At 45.5% G+C, this 25,760-nt stretch overlaps 1 long non-coding RNA gene across 1 annotated transcript in view; it reads right to left on the bottom strand.

Moving 5' to 3' along the window:
• Window positions 1–6,572: 6,572 nt before the first annotated feature.
• The window catches only part of LOC137570812 (uncharacterized), a 30,235-nt gene continuing 11,047 nt past the window's right edge, over window positions 6,573–25,760 (bottom strand). Inside the window, exon 3 of the long non-coding RNA XR_011031197.1 lies at window positions 6,573–6,740. This is a non-coding gene — a long non-coding RNA (uncharacterized lncRNA). The remainder of the gene's footprint in view (window positions 6,741–25,760) is intronic.

Below are 25,760 nucleotides of genomic sequence, written 5' to 3'. Positions count from 1 at the left end.
TCTACTCTTCCTTTTCTTTGTGGTTGTAGGGAAGATTTTACTATTCTCAGTACTAGCCTTTTTTTAGATGATGGTAGTTTCTGTTCTAGTTCATCTTAAGTCTCACTTATAGTGGTGGAGTTTTCTACATTCTCTCTTCTTTGTTACTACTCTTTGCACACTGTTTTTCGGGATTAATACGTGGCTCCTTATACCTTCTCAACACAGCTGCATAGCAACCACCAATAATTTTACAATGCAAATAGACATGTATAAGTATGTGTATCTTAGAATGTAAAAGGCGCAAACTCTGGTGCCGACAGTTAGGATCATATATACCCTAATTAGGAATAATGTAGATATAGGTTTCATTCAAGTAACCCACTTTAAGAAAGGATTTCACCCTCCTAACAACACAAAAAAATACAGAAACTGGTATGTGTGTTCTAATGACCATACAAAACAAAATGCGGTAGCCATAGCCATGAGCTCTAATTTGTCATTTACAATTCAGAACCTCTTTTGGAGATACTCAGGGTCATTTTTTGATAATCGTTGGTAAGACTAATGGTCTACCGATCACACTAGCCAATTTGTACACTCTGAACACAGTACAAACAGAAGTCACTTAAACCTTTATAGATAAGATCAAAGAGATAGCAAACTGGAAATGTATTATTGCAGGAGACTTCAATATAACCCTGAACCCAACAATATAACCCTGAACCCAACAATATAACCCTGAACCCAACAAGAAAAATCTTCACAAACTACTGACACTTTAGGACTGAAAAATTAGTAGACATTTCGAGAACATACAACTAAGAAAAAAATAAACTATTCTTTTTTTTCCTCTTCAGCTCACCAAATATACTTCAGGATCTACCTGTTTGTTATCCCACAGAGTCTGATTCAGGATGTGAAGTCAGTAGAAATAGGGAATATCACATTTTTGGATCATGCACCAATCTGTATGACCTTAAGGTATCCATACACCGGTCAATTTGCCATCAGATTCGACCAACAGATAGATGCCTCTCTGATCGAATGTGATCAGAGAGGGATCGTATGGCTACCTTTACTGCAAACAGATTGTGAACCGATTTCAGCCTGAAACCGTTCACAATCTGTGGTGGTGCTGCCGCCGCTCCCCCCGCCTGCCCGCCCGCCCGCCCGCATACATTACCTGCTCCGCCGGCGCGACTACCCCCGGGCACCGCTGCTTCGTCTCCGCTCTGGTCTCCGGCATGCTTCACTTCTTCCTGCCCGGCAGGAAGTTTAAACAGTAGAGGGCGCTCTACTGTTTAAACTTCCTGCCGGGCAGGAAGAAGTGAAGCATGCCGGGACCAGAGCGGAGACGAAGCAGCGGTGACCGGGGGTAGTCGCGCCGGCGGAGCAGGTAATGTATGCGGGCTCTATTGTGTCAGTCGTCGGGCACTCGAACGCCGCTAGCGACGCGCTCCCTACCCACGGGCGATCGACGGTAATTTTTCGCACGGAGCGATCGACGGGATCGGACGGGATAGATCGAAATTCGGCGTGTAGCGGGAACGTTGTGACAGCAGATTCGATCCCAGTGATCGAATCTGCTGTCGATCTGGCGGGAATCGGCCTAGTGTATGGCCAGCTTTAGACAATCACACTGACTGAAATTGCTAGACAAAAACAACAAGGTAGGAATAAGTCAGGAAAGGTACTTTCAAACTTGTTGAGAAAAGAAAAAGCACTCATGACATAGGTATGGCATTCATTGACTATTACACATGATTGTACAACTAAAGAGCAAAACCCCACAGAAGCAGGGCAGGAATTCCTAAAACAGTGTCCATTACCCAAACTCAACTCCATACTAAGACTCCATAGAGTCCACATTAAATGAAGATGAGGTGGTAGCAGCTATTAGGAACTGAAAAAAGACAAAAGTCCTGGACCTGATGGCTACACTTCCGAATTTTAGAAGGCATTTATGGACCAGTTAGTTTAACCCATATGTACACTGGTTAATATTAACATTGGCATCCAACCCTTCTCAAATCAAACAAAATGAGGCATGAATTTCAGTTTTTCCTAAAGAGGGTCAGTTGAGCACACACTGCGGCACGTTCCGACCTATTTCTATTATAAATATTGATACCAAAATTTACTTTAAAATCGTGTTCAAAAGGCTGATTATAGCATCCAACGTAGCATCCAGAGCGCTGGGTCACCAGCAAATCGGTTTCCGCAGTTATAAACAGTTACGAGACAACATATACACAGCAATCAGTTTTATACATATTGTTAAAAAAACACAGGAAGGAGGCAGTACATACTTTATTACCCTCGATGATGAAAAGGCATTTGTGATATTTTGTGTGTGTGTGTGTGTGTGTGTGTGTGTGTATGTGTCCCACAGACATTTGTGTTGCATAGACAGCCTTGCTAATTCCTACTGTGTGTGTCACTGCCAGGCCCAGCACATTCAGTGACTACCTGTGTGTGTGACAGGTGCACATTGTAATACCCATCACTGCATATACCTATCTGTTGTTCACAGTGCACCCACCTACCTACGTGAGCACTCGCAGTGTCACTGTGCCTGTCCGGTACCTGTCTGTGTGTGACAGGTGCACATTATAATACCCATCACTGCATATACTTACCTGTTGTTCACAGTGTACCCACCTACATACGTGAGCGCATGCAGTGTCACTGTGCCTGTCTGGTACCTGTCTGTGTGTGACAGGTGCACATTATAATACCCATCACTGCATATACCTACCTGTTGTTCACTTCAATGCACCCACCTATATTATAGATATTTATTACCACCAGTCACTCTACCTGTTCACGGTACGTGTGTGTGACAGGTGCACATTTGTAATACCCATCACTGCATATACCTACCTGTTGTGTTCAGTGCACCCACCTACCTACGTAAGTGCATGCAGTGTGATATACCACTCCGTGCATACCTGTTAACTGCACCTGTGTGACTGCACATTGTATTAGTCAAGTCAGTGCATACCTTTCACTTCATCCCCCCCAATATGGACAAAACAAAAGGCAGAGGCAGGCCAACCTGGCAAGTCTGTTCGAGGTCGCGCTGTCATGATTTTGTGCGGCCCTTGACCAAAGTACAGTGTTCAGAAGAAGGCACGTGCCATTAACCCCCAATATTGTCAGGACGTAGTTGACTATTTAACACAGAACACCTCATCTTTCTCAGCTACCGCATGGAAGCGTGACATATCTTTCTCCTCCTGCTCTGATTCTGGCACCCCACTTAACACTCAGTCAGCCGCCACCACCAAAGTGCCATCATCCCAGGGCTCAGCGGTGTGGACATTTTTTGTGTGTGTCTGCCTCAGATGAGCGCAATGCCATCTGTACTCTCTGCCACTGAAAATTGAGCCGTGGAAAGACCAAGACCCGCGTAGGGACAACTACCTTACGAAGGCACATGATTACAAAGCACAAACTGCAATGGGATGACCACCTGAGGAAAAGCAGCACACAAAAGCAAAGCCACACACCGCAGTGGAAGATACCAGGCAGCAATTATTTTCTCAAAAAAGGTGATACCTAAACTGTACCATGATGTTAAAAGGCAAGTGGTGACATTTCTGGCACACAGCGTTGGGTCAAGGGTCCATCTGACCAAGGATGTCTGGTCTGCAAAGCATGCTCAGGCCTGCCCAAAGACTAAGTCAGTCCCCACACACAGCATCTCTGCCTGCACACTGTGTAACTGCCTGCCCCAAGTCTAAGTCACTCCCCACGCAGCATCTCTGCCCGCAGGCCGCTTGACTGCCTTCTCCGCGACCACCAACAGGGTCCAGGACTCCAGGTGGATTCCTGAATTTTTAAGGCCGCTGCTAACAGCAGCCGCTTTAATAATTTTTCTGGTGCGTGTACATGATTGCCTAATTTTTCTGGCTGCACTGCAGCTGCAACAACAAAACCAAAAGTGTAATGGATTGCGGTTTCCGCACAGCAGCATGCGTCTGGTTTGTCTGAGCCTAGTAGTGCACACAGATGGCGCGCGCTAGGAGGCAGGACCTTTATGCCAATAGGAGAGGGATCAACTGATCAGGACGATCAGCTGATCCCAGCGCAGTGGGTGATTGGCTGAGTGGGACTGGGCGGCGCTGAGGAGCGCTGCACTATATATACTTCTTGCCTGTCAGTTGCTGGTTGTCTGCCGTTGCGAATACTAACGTGTGAGCACTCAGACCAGTCAGATCTCACAGTGTGTTAGAACCAGGAGGACCTGGGAATTCACACTTAGCCAGATTACGTTTGTATCATTGATGTGTTATACTTTAGACCAGTTCCAGGGTGTTGTGACCAAGGACCTCACACCTAAGCTTAGGGATACTGTGTCATTGCTGTGTTATACTTTAGACCAGGGCCGCTTGACTGCCTTCTCCGCCACCACCAACAGGGTCCAGGACTCCAGGCGGATTCCTGCTAGCAGCGGCCGCTATAATAATTTTTCTGGTGCATGTACATGCCTGCCTAACTTTTCTGGCTGCACTGCAGCTGCAACAACAACACAAAAGGCATGTACATGTGCCAATTCCCCTTCGTGATCATTACCTTGCCGCGGTGAAGGGGCTTGCGTATAACAATGAAGCAATGACTGACGGCTATATGAGTGTGTCGGGGGGGGCACCCCCCCAGATAATAAGGTCATTGCTTCATTGTGGACAGACCAAATTTGATCAGCTGGACAGTCACTGTTCTGTCATTCAGCTACCTCAGCCCGGCAACCATATGGGCTGGAAAGCCGCCATCACCTGCACTCTCGTCATGGTGCGCACCAGTCCAGCACGGAACTGTATTCCTTATTCCAGATGTGGTTTCACGAAAATTGATATGTAAATAGTCAACCTCACCCAAGATTGACATAAAGACAGCACTTTTATATTAAAGAAATTATTATAATTCAAATAATTAAAGAGGCATTCCATGCTTTCCTAATGCTGAGTACACACGGTGCGTTCCCGCACTTGATTCCCATTGATGCGGCACTCGATTCCCGTCGATTTGTTTATTTCTGACATGTCGATTCGCGTTTCGACGGATCGTTAGGTCGATTTGCCATACTTCACATGGCATTCGACCTAAAAATCATCGAAATGCGCTCGGAAATGCTTGGAAATAATCGAATCGTCGGGAATCGAGCGGCGCATTCGATGCGGGAACGCATAGTGTGTACCCAGCATAAAGCTCTTAGGATTTCCCAGTTATCAGGGCCGGTTTAAGTAACAATGGGGCCTCAGGGCAAAATAAACCTGGGGGCCCCCCAACATATACCCCGGAACAAAAATCGGCATTAGGGGACCTTTTTTGCAGCTGGTATAGTCAGGGTGTGAAGCCCCAATCGGTCGGAGCTCCACATTCTAGCTATCCCAGCCTGCATGGGGGACAAGGGGTTAAAAAGTTTCAGGAGGGGGGACCCCACATAATTTTTTTTAAAATTCCCACACTCTAAACATAAAAAAATTGGGAAAATAGAAAAAATGCCAGGGATCTTCATACAGCCATATTGCGGCTGTATAGCGATCCCTGGCCAAAGCGCTGCAGCTGCGTATGGACCCCCTGGAAATCCCGTCAGGAAATGTATTGCTCTTTCGTTTGATGCATGTAAAATTACACTACCATTAGGTTTGCTACTAAAAGTGACATTTACCGCATTTAAAAGTATACTTTTTTCCTTTGAAACTTTAAAATCGATTTTCTCAAAAACTATAAGGTCTTTTTGAAAAATTGTTTTTTCCTCTTATTCCTAACGATCTCCTTCACATACCCTGCAAATTTAGGGTTTCTAGCATTAAAGGTGGATTTGCTATCAACCATTAAAGTCGGCAGGTTTTTAAATGTGTATTTTTTTCCTTTGAAACTTTAAAATCGATTTTCTCAAAAACTATAAGGCCGATTTGAAAAACATTTTTTTCCTCTTGTAGTCACTGGGGGCCCCTACAAGCTCTGGGTCCCTGGGGCAGCTGCCTCCTCTGCCTCTATGGTAGCGCCAGCCCTGCCAGTTATATCTCACTGGCAAATAGACATGTAGAAAATGTCTTAAAGCCTAACTCATAGGTAAATAATAAAAATTATATATGAGGGAAAACATGGAGAGCAAACATTATTCTTCACCCCCTTTCCTTCGGTAATGTACCTGGGTATCTTTCATGACCATCAGGAAAGTCCATGAGAAATATACTGCAGGTGGCAGGTGGATAACTAGTAATATTGGGTAGCAAGTACAGTATTCCCATTCTGCCATAGTCTGACAGGAGGAACAGAACATCTAGGAGGTAGCAGGCTAAACACTGTCACTGCAGACACAGTGATATCTGTAAAAAAATATAAAAAAGGAATCGAAGTAAATAAAGAGGATGCTCGGGATCAGGGACAATCAGGGAATCAACACCGCCTGAAGTTATACTTTTAATATGTTTATTTCCTTACATTCCTTCATGGACAACCACTAAAATATTCTTTCATGAAATACAAGTGGAATGGAATGCATCAAAAATATTTGTGTCAACAGTTTTAAATTTGACTCTTTATATTAAATATTCTACTTTTTATCTGTAATTTCTGAGGCAAAGTACTATATTTTTTGACAAGCTGGCACTTAAGTCACTGTTCACAAAATTACATTCTTCATAAGCTTGTGTGTGTGGTCTAGTAGTTCTCAGGTGCTGCTAGAGGAGATCAGATGCCAGGTTACTCTGCTTGAGTAAGTTTTCTCTTCTCCAATAGGGGGCAGGCTAAGAGTAGTAGATGAACAAGCAAACCAAGTTACAAACAGTTCAGTTTATACACTACAGCAGAGAGCTTCTCAAACTTTTCCAATCAGGACTTCCTAATCCCTAGTAGCTTGAAGTTATTTTTTTCAGGACACCTCGAGTAAAAGTTAACAATGAACTGCTGTTAAGACTTAACAGCCGTTACTATTTTTTAAAAATTACAATGAACTGCTGTTAAGACTTAACAGCCGTTACTATTTTTTAAAAATTGAACATCAAGTAATAGACATAAAATGTAAACTTAGTGAAATGACCACAGATACCTAATGAGATTTATGAGTATGCTGAACACTACACAACTTCTCACTACCTGTTTTTAATCACCCAAACAGCTGATAAAACCAGCTTCTCAAAAATATGATGCCGCAAGTGGCATTTAGATTAGGTGGGCTTTAGCATTAACTTGTGGATATCCATCAGTAATTTTTAGGCCTTGTTCACATCACCAGCGCAGAATGGCCATGCGATAAAGCATACAATCGCACGCCATCTGCGCTGCTATGGGCTTTGCTGCTGATCCAATTTACTCAACACAGTAAGAAGTATAGATGTAGAAAACGCTGGCACTGCAGTTAATGGACTCCTGTGTAGGTGGGAGGGGGAGAGGAGTGGCTCATAACACACAATCGGGTACGGATGGGTGACTCCCCAGCGTGCTCAGGCAGCAGTATATCTGCATCAACAAAGAAGGAGGAAAGCGCCGGCACTGCTGTCATTCACAATTTATTAGTTCCAAGCAAGGCAACATGTAAACACGTACATGCATTAAAACGACATGGTGAAGTCACATACCCGGTGGTGGATCGTTGTGGCGTGATGGTGGGTGCAGAGGGGAGGAAAGCCTGACGGCCGTTTCGCGCTATGCGCTTCTACGGAGGCAGCCTCCGTAGAAGCGCATAGCGCGAAACGGCCGTCAGGCTTTCCTCCCCTCTGCACCCACCATCACGCCACAACGATCCACCACCGGGTATGTGACTTCACCATGTCGTTTTAATGCATGTACGTGTTTACATGTTGCCTTGCTTGGAACTAATAAATTGTGAATGACAGCAGTGCCGGCGCTTTCCTCCTTCTTTGTTGATCCAATTTACTACAGTGAATGGGACAGCACTGCGCTTTCCCAAAAAGTGCATGCTGCAGTGTGATAGCGCATCCCACTGCTGTGCAGTGCATATGATGTGAATGGCAGAAGTGCTGTCTATGCACTTCTGCTGTTCTTGCCTGTCGCGAATCATTTGCGCTGCCGAAGTGTGCACGACAGCGCGTATGATGTGAACAAGGCCTCAGCCAGAACTCTGTTAGGTCCAGGCTTGCAAAATTTGTTTTTAAATACTTGTCACAAGAAAGCTCAATAAGGCAGTGATCGCACTAGTAACATTGAAAATGCATGTGTTTGAATACCTATGCAGTTGCATGTTGATCAATGCGATTTTATGTGTTTTGTCTGCGTTTTCATTTTCTCTGCATTTCTATGTGTTTTGTCATATGAATATTTTTCCTGTTGCATCTTGCAGAGAAGAAGCTTCAGGCAGGAAATAGATCACTAGGCCTCATTTGCACAAACATACATGCGTTTAAATGTATAAAAATGAAAAGTAAATGTGTCCCACTGACATACAGTGAGTGTAATTTGCAAGTGATTTTATGTGGCAAAGACTTGAAAATGCGCATTGAAAATCACCAATGGACTTTAGAAAACATGGGCATCCCATAGGGATATATTAACATCCATTAGCACATTGGGGTTGATGCATAAAAGTGTGGTAGTGTTGCAGTGCACAGAAAGTGCATGGAAATATTACCATTACAACTGACAGCGTGCATCGTGAGTTATGCTATTAGCGCTGCAATGGTAACGAACATTATGGTAATGTAATGGTAACAATAATCAGTAATGCGCGTTACCGTAGCAATGCTCCTGCCACTTGAATACCTCGGATTGTGGTAATAAGTAAAAAATAATAAAAATCTAAACATTTATATAGCGCTTTTCTCCTGTCGGACTCAAAGCGCTAAAGAGCTGCAGCCACAAGGGCGCACTCAAGAGGCCACCCTGCAGTGTTAGGGAGTCTTGCCTTGAACTCCTTATAGGTACTGACCCTAGCCAGGATTCAAACCCTGGTCTACCATGTCAAAGGCAGAGTCCTTAACCAGTACACTTGTGGTACACACTGCCGGTAGTAGTAGTTATATTGCTATGCACTGTCTGTGCATGGCAATATTACCACACTTTTGTGCATCAATCCCCTTAAGTGAAAACACACTCATTTTAACGACTCTAAGACTGCTCCATGTCAATGGGCGTGACCGCGGTGGCTGCCCCAGGACCGCCTAACGCCAATTGGCGTCAGGTCCTGGAGCCTGCTACTGAAGGAGACCGAACGCAGGGTGCGCACATCTCCTTCTCGGGGGCGGAGCAGCGCCCCGTCCTTAGTCTCCGAGCGGCTATCGCCACTCGGGAGACTGTTAGATGGTGTGATTGCCGTCTATTTACATGTACAGCGCTGCGATCAGCAGCAGCGCTGTACTGGGGACAGCCGTGTGTCACGGATGTCCCCCTGGGGGACAAGAGAGCGATTGGCTCTCATAGGGTGAAGCCTATGAGAGCTGATCGCTATGATTGGCTGGCTGAGGGAGGGAGGGTTTTAAATAAATAAATAGTAAAAAATAATAAAAAAACAACCACATAAATACTCATTAAAAAAAAATAAACACTGGGGGGGGGGGGGAGATCAGAGATCAGACCCCACCAACATAGAGCTCTGTTGGTGGGGAGAAAAGGAGGGGGGGGGGCTCACTCGTGTGCTGTGTTGTGCGGCCCTGCAGCTTGGCCATTATGAAAATAACAGCGTGGTCTTTAGGGGGGGGGGGTTACCACTGTGGTCCTCAAGTGTCACCCCTAAACTTAAAATGTTCTCCTTCCATCTGGAATGCCCACTCTTCGAGTGAGAAATGCTTGCAGCACCGGTGGGTTGGAAAGGGTGGCAGGGGGGAATTAGAAGTAAATGAGTGATGTTTTCATTGCCTTATGCGCCATGATAGGATGACTTGGAAGAGCTGCTGGAACCTCATACCTTCTAAGCCAGAACTTTCAGTTACAACGTACACTCAAAAATACTCTTCTTGACTGACCTCATGCTTCTTATTACACTCTATACATGATGAATTAAAAAAAACAGTATTTGGCACCCTCACAATAAATTTATTCTACTTTTTTGGGCTTGATTCACTAAACCGTGAAAGGAAAATATCACACGTTATCAAAGATATCACACGCTATTGAAGTTATCACACACTATCAAAGTTATCACAAAGTTTTCACACGCTGTCAAAGTTATCACACGCAATCAAAGTTATCACAAAGCTATCACACACAAACAAATTCTGGCAACACTGTGGGAAATAAGTGTGTGCTCAGTCACTGAAAAGTATGCAAAGGACTAGGAATATGACCATAAATAGCACCACACCATATATCAAAAAATATCACAATTTATTATCCATATCTCAGAAAGCACTATAAAGTATTAAAAACACACACACAATTAAAAGCAGAGAGACACCACAATTCAATAGCTGTAATATATGATAAAGAGTTGCTAATAGCATACAATAAAGTGATAATCACCTGGGTGGTTCAATGTGTGAACCACCTCAGGGATAGAACCCGGGTTCATAAGATCACGTTGAAATGTGCAATGACAAATACAAAATTATTATGAGGTTAACTGTAACCATATAACCTGTGCAACCTGTGGAAAAAAGTGCATAGTGCATACATATATAGGTAGTTATAACCCATATTAAATACAAACTAAACCTAAAAAGTGCGCTCCTCAAATATTTTCTTCTCTCACTATAACACAGCTTAAACTGGATCGCACCTGAAAAAAGTGTGTGTGTCACTCTGCAAAAACTGTAATGTGAAACAGGGCGCTCCTACAGCAAGCTATAAGTAAATAAACAACCAATCATAGTGCATAATAAACAGCAGAGATAATGGCGATTTTCCTGATAATGTCCTATATTAAGAAAAAAGTCCACATGAATTCTTCTTCCAGCAGCTGTCATCTCTGGTGAGCGTAAATTTTAACCATATGATTCAGGAAGTTTGAAGTGAATATTCATAACAAAGCTGGAAGAAGAATTCATGAGGACTTTTTTCTTAATATAGGACATTATCAGGAAAATCGCCATTATCTCTGCTGTTTATTATGCACTATGATTGGTTGTTTATTTACTTATAGCTTGCTGTAGGAGCGCCCTGTTTCACATTACAGTTATAACCCATAGATACTGAAAGCCAAAGTGACAAGATGCTGGGACCATATAGGTAGCATGGAGTGCGTAAAAAACGAGGCTTACGTGACCCAGGAATAATGGAGTCAGCTGTGGTATCTCCGGAGATGAAGGAGGCCCCCGGCAGACTTCTCTACCGGTTTCGCGGCAGTCACGCCGCTTTATAAAGAGAGGGGGATCCTGTCAAGGATCCCCCTCTCTTTATAAAGCGGCGTGACTGCCGCGAAACCGGTAGAGAAGTCTGCCGGGGGCCTCCTTCATCTCCGGAGATACCACAGCTGACTCCATTATTCCTGGGTCACGTAAGCCTCGTTTTTTACGCACTCCATGCTACCTATATGGTCCCAGCATCTTGTCACTTTGGCTTTCAGTATCTATGGGTTATAACTACCTATATATGTATGCACTATGCACTTTTTTCCACAGGTTGCACAGGTTATATGGTTACAGTTAACCTCATAATAATTTTGTATTTGTCATTGCACATTTCAACGTGATCTTATGAACCCGGGTTCTATCCCTGAGGTGGTTCACACATTGAACCACCCAGGTGATTATCACTTTATTGTATGCTATTAGCAACTCTTTATCATATATTACAGCTATTGAATTGTGGTGTCTCTCTGCTTTTAATTGTGTGTGTGTTTTTAATACTTTATAGTGCTTTCTGAGATATGGATAATAAATTGTGATATTTTTTGATATATGGTGTGGTGCTATTTATGGTGATATTCCTAGTCCTTTGCATACAAAGCTATCACACGCTATTAAGTTATCACAAAGTTATCACACGCTATCAAAGTTATCACAAAGTTATCACACGCTATCAAAGTTAACACGCCTTCTTGGGCTTGATTCACTAAACCATGATAACTGATATCGCGGTTGTGCTAGCGTTTTGCGCGTGTTAAAATGCACGTAACGTTTTTCACACGCTAATGTGGATTTTAGCATGAAAACGGCCAAGTTTGCAAGCCAAAATTCGCAATTGCATGTGAAAATCCACGTTAGTGCGTGAAAACCGTTACACGCATTTTAACACACGCAAAACGCTAGCGCGACCGTGATATCAGTTATCACGGTTTAGTGCATCAAGCCCAAGAGGGCGTGTTAACGTTGATAGCGTGTGATAACTTTGATAGCGTGTGATAACTTTGTGATAACTTGGATAACGTTTGATAACTTTGATACCGTGTGATATTTGTCTTATCACGGTTTAGTGAATCAAGCCCCTTGTGTGTTCAAAGCCTGTCCCCATGGCAAATAATTTTCTTTTCTTTATAATTATTTTGGGTGAACCTCTATTTTGGACTCACTTCTGCATGCAAAAATTGCATCAAAATCGCTCTAATGGTGCCCATACATGGTAAAATTTGTTCATTTTTTCGATTAGATAATTTTGTTTATTTATTTCATTAGATCGAATATAAAGATTTACCAAACACGTCCAATCGGATTTTTTTTAAAAAACAGGATAATCGATTCTTTTTTCTTGATCGAAAAAAAGATTAATTTAATCTTTTATTCGATTCGATCGTTTTGGTCGAATAAACGGGAAAATTGAACGTTTTTATTGTACCGTGTGTGAGCACCTTTAAATTTACTTGGTACACTGGAGTAAGAAATTGCACCCGGCACCCGGCTGGGTATCTTGAGGGTTGGCCTCTCTGCAGGAGCTTGTACATGTAATGACAAAGCTTCACTTAATCCACACACTCCTCCATAAGCTGTAAAGGTCATAGCATGAGACGTGCAGCAAGTACAGTAGTGCAGAGCACAACTAAAGGACATTAAGCACATAAAGAGATGACTGTGCACCTGTCTCTTTAAGATCTTTTATTCAGTAAACAGCATACAGCCATGAATGCAACAGTTTGATAAATAGTAAAGATGCATCAAACCTGGGTGGTGGAGGGTGTCTGGTGAGCTGGGAAGGGTGACCAGGGGGTGAACAGGACGGCACTACAGCCGTTTCACGCCAGAACCGGCGCTTGCTCACGTGCAATGTCCTTAGAGAGACAGCGCCGTGCAGCTCCCTTCATAGGACCTTCAGGCCGTGCCTCCGGCGCTGTCTCATTGGCTGGATTGTGTACAGGAAGAGGTCGAATGTGAGGGGGCGGGAATCCGCTATCATGCGGCTGAAAATCCGCATGGCATATTAAATAACATTGCTGGGATGCGTGCCTAATGCGTACATAAATTTGGGAAAAGTGATTAATGCGTACAAAATTGTGGCATGGGTGCAAGGCATACAAAAATACAAAACATGAACTATGAACCTTTGAAAACTTACAAAAGAGCCCGTAAAGGGCTTAAAGTGATAGACGTCTTTCATGACACATGTGACTTAGCGCATACATAAACATTGGGCATAATAAAGTGCACCCCTAAACAGCATTATTGCATAACGCAGCTATTGTTAATACTTAATCCTGTATAAAATCATGCTTTTATTCTCGCATATTAAAAAACAACAAAGAAGCCCCCTTAACACCACCCTTAAGCCTGCCCCATTAAAAGAAAGGGGGAGGTTAGGGGTGACAGAGCGAGTCCAATAACCTATCAGGGTGCTGTCACCCTCTTGGACACCACCATATCATCTCCTACCGGGGGGAATGAAAATAACCTAAAATACTTAGGAAGGTTAATAAAATTCCTCGTTTTAATAAACGAAGGATCAGCGGGTATACGACATCCCAATTTACATACTGCTCATAGGGTCAACAGATCAGGCAGCGAGCTAGAAAAAGCAGAACAGAAGATCAGGAGCCTCACCGAGACAGTGCAAAATAGCAATCTTACACCATTAAAGAGATAGAGGAGCCCCAGAAAAGGAGAACAACCCCTAAAGGGCATTAAGAGAGTACCCTAAGTTAGTGGGATAGGAACCCAGGGAGAGAAAAATATGGCAAGCAAGGACCAAGATCTTAACCGATGGAGAATGCTGGGGTCTATGGCTGGTTGTCAGATCCAACTTTAGTCACAGCAAGCCATATTGGCCATGCTAAGCATAAAAAAATCGACTATGGCCGAAGTTTTTTAGCTCCGCTGTCCCTGTTCCACGACATCCAAAGTACTGTGGATCGAGCAAGGAGGATTCGGTATAATACCCTCTCCTCCAAATTGCCCCATCAAGGGGTCACGGTCCCTACAAACAAAAAGAGGGACTGACAGTGTTTATTACACCATTGTTCATTGAGGAACAAGGAGAAAATTAGGTCGACTTACTCAGCCATAGATACCCAGGTGAAAGGGAGGTCAAAGAAAAGGATCACCGCGCAGGCGGACAGTTCCTCAGTGGGAGAAGGGAAGTACATCAGACCAGGAGGGTCCAGTGCATGCAGTTCATAAATATAGGAAGAAGGACGATCACTAGGGGTCAAGGAAGCATGACAATTCTAATCTATCATTCAGGCCCAAGGGCCCCATGGCCTCAGCACGTAATATGACCCTGGACTCTCGTCTGGTCAGCTCCTGGTCACGGTTGCCCCCCCTCCGGGACGGGGCGACATGGAGGAGACCAGCAAATCTCAAACATCTCGCCCTGCCACCATGAACCTCTCTTACATGCTCAATCAATCTGGGGCAACCACTGCCCGATTTGATAGATTTAAAATGCTCCCCTATCCTTTCCTTCAAGGGACGGGTAGTTTTGCCAACATAGTAGAAAATGCAGGGGCAAAAAAGGACGTAAGAAACAAACTTGGTTTGACACGTGATAAACGCTCTCACTTCCCATTGGAGACTACCCAAGCGGTAGTTCGTGCCCTCCCACATGTTGTTACAGAAACTGCAATTCCCACATTTGTGGTTACCCTTTGGGCGTCTAGCTGTCAATCAATTAGTGACTGGAGGAGAACAATATTCACTCCGAGTGAGGGTGTCTCCCAACGTAGGGGCTCTCCTATAGGCAACCCTGGGGGGGTCGGGGAAGATCTTTTGGAGAGTAGGATCCCTGGTTATTATCCCCCAATTTTTCTTAATGACTTGGGTCAACTTTTTGGACATGGGTGTATAGTCAAAGGTGAAGGTAAAGGTGTTATTCTTTTTTCTTTTGTTGTTTTTGCGACCGAAGTCCCTGGAGAGAAGGGAGGGTCTATCCACCTTCCTGGCCCTATCCTGAGCCTTTGCAAGGGAACACTTGTCATATTTCCTGGCTTCCAGCCGCGCAGTGAGATCCTGCGCCTGTACCTCATACATGTCTGAGCTGGTGTTGTTCCGTCTTAGACAGAGATACTGGCCGTATGGCAGGGAGGTCTTCACATATTTGGGATGGAAGCTGCTTCTATGCAGCAGAGAAATAACAGCTGTGGCCTTCCTGAATCCCTCACAGACCAGACCAAAACCTTCTGGCCTGATCCTCAAATCCAAGAAATTAATGGATTCGTCACTTATTTCCGAAGTGAACCGCATGTTCACCTGGTTGTCATTGAGGTAACTCATGAAGGCCGTGAAATCCTCCCTACCTCCCCGCCACACGACCAGCACATCGTCCACGTACAGGGACCAATTTTTTATTTTGTGCCTAAACGGACTCCTGGGGTTCGATACATAATCCTCCTCCCAAGCCCCCAAGAAAAGACCCGCATAGGTGCATGCCAAAGAGGTCCCCATGGCCGTCCCGGACGTCTGGTGGTACCACCTTCTATCAAATCAGGCCTGAAGGTCCTATGAAGGGAGCCGCATGTCGCTGTCTCTCTAAGGACATTGCACGTGAGCAAGCGCCAGTTCTGGCGTGAAACGGCTGTGGTGCTGTCCTGTTCACCCCCTGGTCACCCTTCCCAGCTCACCAAACACCCTCCACCACCAAGGTTTGATGCATCTTTACTATTTATCAAACTGTTGCATTCGTGGCTGTATGCTGTTTACTGAATAAAAGGTCTTAAAGAGACAGGTGCACAGCCATCTCTTTATGTGCTTTATGACCTTTAAATTTACACCACAATCTCTCCAAAAATCACACAAAAAAACGACTTCCTCGGCTTCAGAAATAAGGGACTATAGGTTCATTCTCTTGACTGTGTAGTAATTATTTATTGGGGAGGCAATATACATTTTAATACGTTTAGTATTCATTTTTTATTATTTGAAAAACAGAGTTTAATCCCACTGTAATGCTCAAAAACGTTTTTAACCTCCTTGCCGGTCTAAAAAATCCGGCAAGGAGGCAGCGCCGCACTGTTTTAATTTTTTTTTTTAAATCATGCAGCGAGCCCAGGGCTCGCTACATGATAGCCGCTGAGCGGCGGCATCCCCCCACCCACTCCGATCGCCTTCGGCGATCAGAGTATGCAGGAAATCCCGTTGAGAACGGGATTTCCTGCAGGGCTTCCCCGGTCGCCATGGCGATGGGGCGGGATGATGGACTTCGGGACGTCACAGGGAACCCCGATCCGCCCCTCAGCGCTGCCTGGCACTGATTGGCCAGGCTGCGCAGTGGTCTGGGGCGGGGGGCGGCTCGGCGCGGCGGGTAGTGGCGAATCGCCGAGGAGCGGCGGCGATCGCGTACTACACACAGCTAGCAAAGTGCTAGCTGCGTGTAGGGAAAAAAAATTGTGTGAAACGGCCCAGCGGGGCCTGAGAAATCCTCCTGCGCAGGTTACCCCGAGCTGAGCTCGGGATAACTGGCAAGGAGGTTAATTAAATGCCCCAAACTAATAAATAAAAACAAGATTTTAATGATCTTGGTCAAAAGTACCTCCAGTTACTAGTAATTTCCTGTGACTAACTGGAGTGAAGTATGAAAGTTCTACAATAGGGCAAAAAAAAAAATATAAACATGCCAGTATAATCCAAGAAGACACTAAATGAAAATAAAAACAATTTCACAATTTATTCAAATGTAGCTCTTGCCTGCTTCGTATTGGTGGCAGTTGTAGAAAGAAGTAAGGGCAAGCAAAGACGGCTGGAGAGAGACTTCTCCACAGTATTGGTGCAGGTGGACCAGAGTCATTTTCTCTGGTGTGGTGCAGGTCCCCAGGCCTAACAATTTGTGGGAGAGGTTCCCAGGGTTAGCATGCAGTGGGAACAGTTCCCAGGCATAGTAAATGGCTATAAACAACACAGATACTCAGGCCTAGCAGTTTATATACTCGCATATAAGCCTAATTTTTCAGCATAAAAAATTAACTGAAAAGTTACTTCCTCCGCTTATATGCCAGTCAGTGGAGCAGAATCGATGGTGGAGCATGTTTTTTTTACTGGCACAAGGATCGTGCACTAGTGACTCTTGCCAGCTGGCTCCCTGCTGTGTCCGTGCCCCCCCATCCCCTACAACATGGTGTGATGAGTGCGCTGCTCAAGACTACCTGTGCCCCCTGGCTTGTGGAGCAGAGCGTGCAAGCAATGTGTCAGCGGTGCAATGATCGAAACATTTTCCTATGTGGCAATTGCTGTGTCTCATACCAATGATGCCATCTACTGGGGTCTTGAGAAACAGACGTATCATCTGGTCACATTTGGCTATGGGGAGAGGGGCTAACTTGTACTGGGGGCACATCTGGCTACTATGGAGGGGGCTATACTGAGGAGGGGGCTTATACGCGAGTCAAACACTTTCTCCTAGTTTCTGAGGAAAAAGTGGGTATCTCGGCTTATACGTGGGTCGGCATATATGTGAGTATATACGGTGACTGCAAATGAAACAGGTATCCATGCCTAGTAATCAGCACACATTAGCACAATTACCCTGATCTAATACCCAGCAGTGCGTGGCATGGGTACCTTGGACTATTGATCAGGGTTGCCAACCTAATTTCTAATTTTTGACGGACAAAAGTCCTAAAAAAGCAGGACACCCAAAATTTTGGACGGACAGGGGGCGGAGTTGGGGGTGGAGTCAAAAGCGTACTTTTAAAGTGCACCTAAACTGAAAGGGATATGGAGGATTCCTTTTAAACAATACCAGTTGCTTGGCAGTCGTACTGATCTCTTCGGCTGCAGTAGTGGCTGAATCACACACCTGAAACAAGCATGTTGCTAATCCAGTCTGACTTCAGTCAGAGCACCCGATCTGCATGCTTGTTCAGGGGCTGTGGCTGAAAGTATTAGAGACACAGAATCAGCAGGGGAGTCAGGCAGGGCCGGGCCGAGGCAGAGGCAAGAGAGGCTCCAGCCTCAGGGCGCAGTGTAGGACAGGGCGCACAACTCACTCAGCTATCATTCCCCTATTGTGTTTGAAGCAAAGAGAAATAAGAAAAGGGGATTCATGGCAGTGACTGCAAGGCAGATAACCAAAGAATAAGGTGTTGGGAGGTTAGGGGCCCTGGGGCGCCTCTTACTCTAATTACAATCAGTGTGTGGCGGCTGGGGTGGGAGGGATGGAGGGGCGCACTTTGGTGTCTCAGCCTTGGGTGCTGGAGGACCTTGTCCCGGCTCTGGAGTCAGGCAACTGGTATTATTTTAAAAGGAAAAATCCACAGCCTTCTCAGTTTAGGTTCACTTCAAGTAGAGTTTTGAGTGGCGCTAAGCTCTGGGCATCATTATTAGTATTGACATGATCTTCCACAGCATTTTACATAGTCAGTTCACTCACTGTCCTCAGCGGAGCTCACAATATAATCCCTACCACAGTCATAATGCAATGCCTGCTGTATAATTTGTTATGTAGTTATATAGCACTGACCTCTTCTGCAGCACTTACATCTATAGACCCCAATAGCAAAGAAGGGAAAGCTGCCTGCCTGATCAGAGCAGCTCACAACCAACCTTTATAGAGTGACAACAAACATTTTCCTTTCAGAGCAGGATTCTAGTGATCTTATCTTTACAAAGCTCAGCTCTGATTTCACCTGTGAATCACCCTGGCTCTTCACTCCTTGTCAATGCAAATAACCCCCATGCCCTTCCTATAGAACGGCTTCCCTGCTCCCATCCCTCCTGTGACCCCATTCAAGTTTCCAAGGAATGCTGCCCAGCAGAATAGCAGATAACAATGCAGAGCACGGAGGATTCCTCCAGCTGATGTGCCGCTGCCTGCCACAAGGATCAGCTTCCCCTTGGCTTGCAGGAGAGCTGAATTTATGCTGACAGGCTGTGAGCAGCAGAGATATGACAGTCTCTGTGGCTGTGACGGCGGGCTGCCTTGCACTAACAGTCGGGTGGTGGAGGTGTTAGTAATAGTGGCAGGCCGCAGATGAGTCTATAGTGGGAAAGAGAGGCTCTGACTGTCCTCCTCACGTCCTGTCGGAGGAGCGGAGTGGGGGACCCGTCACACCACCAGACTCACTCACCCTCGGAATGCTGCTGCATGGCTGGCTGTCTCTCTCTCTCTCTCTCTCTCTCTGGTGGCTGGCCTGGCGGCGGGTGGATGCAGGATAGTTGAAGGCAGCGGCCGGGGCTGGTGACAGGCCATTCCCCTTGCTGGCATGTTGCTCCTCTCTATGTATCGTGCGTGTACTCCTCGTGACTGGCTGGCCGGGCTGCATGACGTAGCTACCTCTCTCTCTTATTGGGCAGAGAGAGGCGCCAGCTGCGAAAAGGCAATCTGTGATTGGACGGGAGGAGGGAGGCTGAGGGAGGGGGGAACAGAGAGGGAGAACGAAGCGCATGCCGCATGCGCAAAGGAGAGCAATTCAATTTATGTGTATTTGGACGGACAAGTGCCTCAGAAATACGGGCAATACGGACAGCGTTTTTTTAAGAGCATTTTGACGGACAGTCCGTAAAAATACGGACGCTTGGCAACCCTGCTATTGATCAGAAATAAATGACACAAGTATTCTAGTCTAGCAATCAGAAATAAGTGACACAGTTAACCTGTTTAAAGTGAACCAGAGATGAAAATAAACTAATGAGAAACAATTGGATCTTTCCTTCTACTCCTAAAAATGACTCTTTTCGATTTCTCAAGGTTTTATTTTATGTATAAACATTTACGAAGCAAATTGAATGTTTCATAGTCTCTGCTCAATTGCAGTGTCTCAAAAGTCCCAGAGTGGAAATACATGAACTATTGACCTTTTTATCTTTTCCTCTCACAGTAAAAAGCCCATGTATCTGCTTAGGAAAGTGTTTTATAGCTGTAATTTGTTATCAGTGAGCCGATTGGAGAAAAACTGTCAGTTCCATAGCTAATTTTTAACTCTTTCAGGCAGGGAAAAAAGAAAAGGGGAACAGCAAAAGTGTCTGTATGCTAGCCACTGTATATGCACATGTATATCTCACCATGTCATCTCTGGTACCCTTTAAGGAAATTGGAGCAAATTTGGTATGCAAGCATTGTAATTAGCAAAATGTAACATGGGTACTAGGGTCTAGTAGTTAGCAGTAATGTATGCAGGCTTACAAGTCTAGTAATGATCAGTAAGTAGCATGGGTAACCAGGAAACTTAAAGAGAACCCGAGGTGTTTTTAAAGAATGTTATCTGCATACAGAGGCTAGATCTGCCTATACAGCCCAGCCTCTGTTGCTATCCCAAACCCCACTAAGGTCCCCCTGCACTCTGCAATCCCTCATAAATCACAGCCATGCTATGAGGCTCTGTTTACATCTGTAGTGTCAGTCTCAGCTGCTCCCACGCCTCCTGCATAGCTCCGGTCCCTGCCCCCGTCCCTTCCCTCCAATCAGCAAGGAGGAAAGGGATGCAGGCGGGGACTGGAGTTCTGCAGGAGGCGGGGAGAGCAGCAGACTGACACTATAGAGATAAACACAGCCAGCTCTGACAAGCTGTTTGTCAGCAGCATGGCTGTGATTTATGAGGGATTGCAGAGTGCAGGGGGACCTTAGGGGGGTTTGGGATAGCAACAGAGGCTGGGCTGTATAGGCAGATCCAGCCTCTGTATGCAGATAATATTCTTCAAACCCACCTCGGGTTCTCTTTAATCAGCAATAAACGACCCCAGTAAGTCAAGCCAGTTCTCTACTGTCAATACCAGCAGAAAATACTTTACCGTAACCCTGCCACATGGGGGGCTTTTTCTGTTTTTTGTTTATTATGTGAAATGTAGAAAATCTTTTCACTTAAAATATTGTTGAAAAAAAAGTAAAAACAATACAAAGGATCCAAAACATAAAGGCCCATTATCAATTCACTTTTTCTCCTAAATGTTCTCCTAGAAGATATTTTTTCATCTTTTGATTCATATTTTTCAGACTATAAGAAGTTCTGGATTATAAGATACAACGAGATTTACAGGACAAAAGAAAAATGCTAAACCTGATGTGTATATGGTGATTGGGCATCTTATGGACATTTCTTCCCCCAGACTGTCTCTATCCTAGCTACACTGCCCAACTACACTAACTACACTGCCAGCTACACTAACTACACTCCCAGCTACTCTCACTATACTCCCAGCTACACTGACTGAACTCCAACCTACACTGACTACAATCCCAGCTACTCTCACTGTGAGGATATATGTGGTGATGATGATATGTACGGCAGGGGCGTAGCTAGAAATGACTGAGCCCCATAGCAAATTTTTTTCATGGGCCCCCCACCACCACACACACCCGTCCCAAACCATCAAAAAAGATTTTTCGTCTAGTCAGAACAATATTTTTGATCCATTTTACGTTAAAATGTAATCAGACTGGATGGAAAAATCTCTATTGATTAAAGGAAACTTTTTTTTAAGCAGATCTACTTACCTGGGGCCTCCTCCAAACCCTAGCAGTGTCCCTCGCCGCAGCTCCGCTCCCAGCTGGTGGCCCAAGGTCTGCTCTGTTGAAGCAGTCCACCTGGCGAGGTTGACAGCCATTGTGCCTATGCAAGTGCAGAGCCTGCCGACCTCGCCAGGTCGGCTGCTGCAACGGAGGGAACCTGGACCGGCTGGGAGCAGAGCTGCTGCTGGGAGGGAAACATAAGCTGCTAGCAGGGGCTGGAGGAAGCCCGGGGTAAGAAGACTTGCTCTTTTTAAAAACCCCAGAGGTTTCCTTTAAAGTGGATCAAAACTCATAACTTCCTTTGTGCTGTAAAAAGATACATAACAGCATTACAACATTTAAAGAAAAAAACAACATTTCTTTGTTACAGCTGATACAATTCCTTCAATACATCTGCACTGTTTCTACTTCCTGCTTTCATGGAGGCAGACAAATTGTTAACATCCTGTGCTTTCATATGAGCTTTTCTGCCATGGCAGTCAGGTGACATGGGGAGAGATCAAGTTACAGCTTGTGATCAGCCACAAATGAGGGGGAATTAGAGAGAAACACACCCTGCATTTATGCACAGAGTTTAACTTGTCTGTTTTCCTTCGGAGCAGAGAGAGAGACAGCCGAGAGACACAGAGAGAGAGAGAGAGACAGAGACAGAGAGAGCTGGCAGATAGATGGGAGAGCTGAGGGGCATGGAGAGACAGCAGAGAGGAAGAGAGAGACAGCTGGCAGATAGAGATGGCAGAGACACACATCTAAGGGGCAGAGAGAGAGGCAGATAGACAGCTGAGAGAGAAAGACAACTGGCAGACAGAGATGGAAGAGAGAGAGAGCTGAGGGGCAGAGAGGAAGACAGCAGAGGCAGATAGACAGCAGAGAGAGACAGCTAGTGGATAGAGATGGCAGAGATCTGTGTGAATGTGAGAGAGAGAGAGAGAGAGAGAGAGAGAGAGAGAGAGAGAGAGAGAGAGAGAGAGAGAGAGAGAGAGAGAGAGAGAGAGAGAGAGAGTGAGTGAGTGAGTGTGAGAGCAATGGCAGATAGAAATGGTAGAAAGAGAGATAGACAGCAGAGAGACAGCTGGAAGATAGAGATGGCAGAGACACATATCTCAGGGGCAGAGGGAAAGAGATGCAGATAGACAGCTGAGAGATAAAGACAGTTGGCAGACAGAGATGGAAGAGAGAGACAGCGGAGGGGCAGAGAGAAAGACAGCAGAGGCAGATAGCAGAAAGACAGCTGGCAGATAGAGATGGCAGAGAGACATAGCTGGGGAGCAGAGAGACAGAGGGAGAGACAGCAGAGAGGGAGAGAAAGGGAGGGAGCAGAAAAGGAGACAGCTGGTGAATAGAGATGGCAGAGACACACATCTGAGGGGCAAAGAGAGAGAGAGAGAGAGAGAGAGAGAGTGAGAGAGAGAGAGAGAGAGAGAGAGAGAGGGGAAGATAGACAGCTGAGAGAGAAAGACAGCTGGCAGGCAGAGATGGAAGAGAGGCACAGCTGAGGGGCAGAGAGGCACAGCTGAGGGGAAGAGAGGCACAGCTGAGGGGCAGAGAGGCACAGCTGAGGGGCAGAGAGGCACAGCTGAGGGGCAGAGAGGCACAGCTGAGGGGCAGAGAGGCACAGCAAAAGGGAGGGAGCAGTAAGTGAGGGAGCAGAAAGGGAGACAGCTGGCGAATAGAGATGGCAGAGACACACATCTGAGGGGCAGATAGACAGCTGGAAGAGAGAGAAAGCTAAGGGGCAGAGACAGCTAAGGGGCAGAGACCGCTAAGGGCCAGAGACAGACAGCTAAGGGCCAGAGACAGCTGGGAATAGAGATGGCAGAGAGACAGCTAGAAGCAGAGAGATGGCTGCCATAGAGATAGCTAACAGGCAGAGAGGGATAGCAGGAAGAGAGCAAGAGAGAGACAGTAGAGGGGAAAAATACAGCTGGGGAGAAAGAAAGAAAAGAAGACCAGGAAAAGAAGAAGCAGGAAAAAGGAGATAACGTGACCACTGGCTGCTACAGACTTCCTTAGTAGCCTCTCTCTGTCTGCACCCAGACGTCTATCTCCCTTCCCCATCTCTGTGCAAAGTGAGCTCCCTGCACACAGCCTGTCAGCGTCCCATAGGATTAGTACTCACAGTTTGCAGACATTGCAGGGCTGCACACTGTCAGGCACATGTCTGTGGAGCCTCTCTCAGCAGCAGCAGCAGTGCACTCGTGTGTTAGACAGATGGGACAGTGCACTGCTTGCTGAATGTGTGCTGAGGATGGTTCTCTTCATCCAGGAAGCTGTGGCAGCATGATGTGTGTACTGCCTGCAATCCATTCTATCCATCCTGTCTCCTCTCTGGCGCGCCTGGGTTCAGATGCCTGAGAGCCTCCCCTGATTGGCTGATGCAGCTGGAAAGGGGCGGAACTGAAGGGTAGTCACTTGTGAAGAGATGCTGGCCGGAACTACAGAGTAACTGTCGGGTCCGGCCAGGAGAGATCAATCCGCAGCCCAAAATAGTCCCCCATTAGAGGCTATATGCGGGGATTCGGGAGGGAGAGGGGCCCGGCGGTGGTGCCCAGCTTTGTCACAGTTATTTATATATTTTTTTTTAAGTCCTCAGTCTCAGCTGCGGGCCCCCCCTGTGGTGTAGGGCCAGCCGGGCCCTATAGCAACGCTATGGTTGCTATGGCGATTCCTACGCCACTGATGTACGGTAATATGCAGAACATAGCAGCCAGGTTGTATCTCGTGAAAGCCATATTTCCCATTTTTATGTCTGCTGTGTATTCTGTCACATGTGTATGTCTGCTAAAACCCAGTCTGGCTTTGGGGGAAGCTGGGATTGTCTGTATGTCAATGACAACTACATTTGCATCTGAAGGCGAACGCTTGTGAATAGGAGCAGGAACTGCTAAATTGGCTGGCTAGCCTCTGGCCAGGAAATGGCTTATTATGCCAATAGCAGTCAGGTCTTTACCTTTGATCTGAAATGAAATACTGTCTCAGATGGGTACTATTGTCACCTCGAGTGGCTGCAGTGTGCCTTGATGCACAGAAGCTCGGAATTTACATATGACAGCCGGCTGGAAATGTTGAAGAAGTTGGAAGCCTTACTCAAAAAGTCTTTTAATGTGTGTAAATATAATTTTACCTGAGGAAATTGGATTATTCCTGGAGGGGGCCTGGGCCACAAATCGGGCTATAAAACCTCAGCTAGGAAGACTTAGAGTTGTAGTTCTTTGGAGATAGCAACGATGCTAGGACTAACCTGGTTCCTGACCAGACTGCGTGCTCCACGCAAACAATGCTCTGTTTATGTTGGTAACGTTTATTCCCGTTTTATTTTATGCAAACTGTCTTGTGGTGAATCTTTGTAACTTTTATTTTTTAATCTTTACTTTGTTTTTTTGTAAATCTTGTGTATATATCATTTTCTGCATTGTTCCACTTTTTTCTGGAATATTAAATCGTGCTAAACAGTTAGCACGCGAAAAGCCGTTGGCAGACTTTTGCGCGCGCAAAAGTCCGCGTTCGCGCAAATTGCGGCACTTTGCACGCGCACTACTCCCTATTACACTGCCACTCATTATACTGTCTCCTGAGCCCCCAATGCAGTGCTTCTTGTTACACTACCACCTATTATAGTGTGCTCTATTATACTTCCCCCACGATGGGGGAAAATGCCAAGGAACCCCTGCAGAGTGCTCAAGGAACCATGGGGTTCCAGGGAACCCTGGTTGAGAAAGCCTGCCCTAATGTATACAGAAGATGCCGCCACTGTATACAGTCATCCTCCATGGGCACTGTACCTCCAGGTTCATTGGTGCCCTCTAGCTACGCGGCTTGACCTACCCTGACTTTTGGTTAGAAAAAATTGCGTCTAATATTTTCAAAAATATGGTAACTTTTCAAAGTACTGTCAAAATTATTGTGAGTGCGCTTGCTAGTGATGTTTTATTGACAAGGAGTGTAAGCATCACTTAAAAGAAAATGTAGGTGAAAGAGTTGTTAAAAGATCCATTAAGTGATATTTACTGACCAAAGTAACATACTGTATACACCTGACTAAATTTTGCTTTAACCTCTCCACTACTAAATGC

This window comes from Hyperolius riggenbachi, chromosome 4 (assembly GCF_040937935.1).
Source record: "Hyperolius riggenbachi isolate aHypRig1 chromosome 4, aHypRig1.pri, whole genome shotgun sequence".
NCBI classification, from domain to species: domain Eukaryota; kingdom Metazoa; phylum Chordata; class Amphibia; order Anura; family Hyperoliidae; genus Hyperolius; species Hyperolius riggenbachi.
This window is presented reverse-complemented; position numbering and strand designations above follow the sequence as displayed.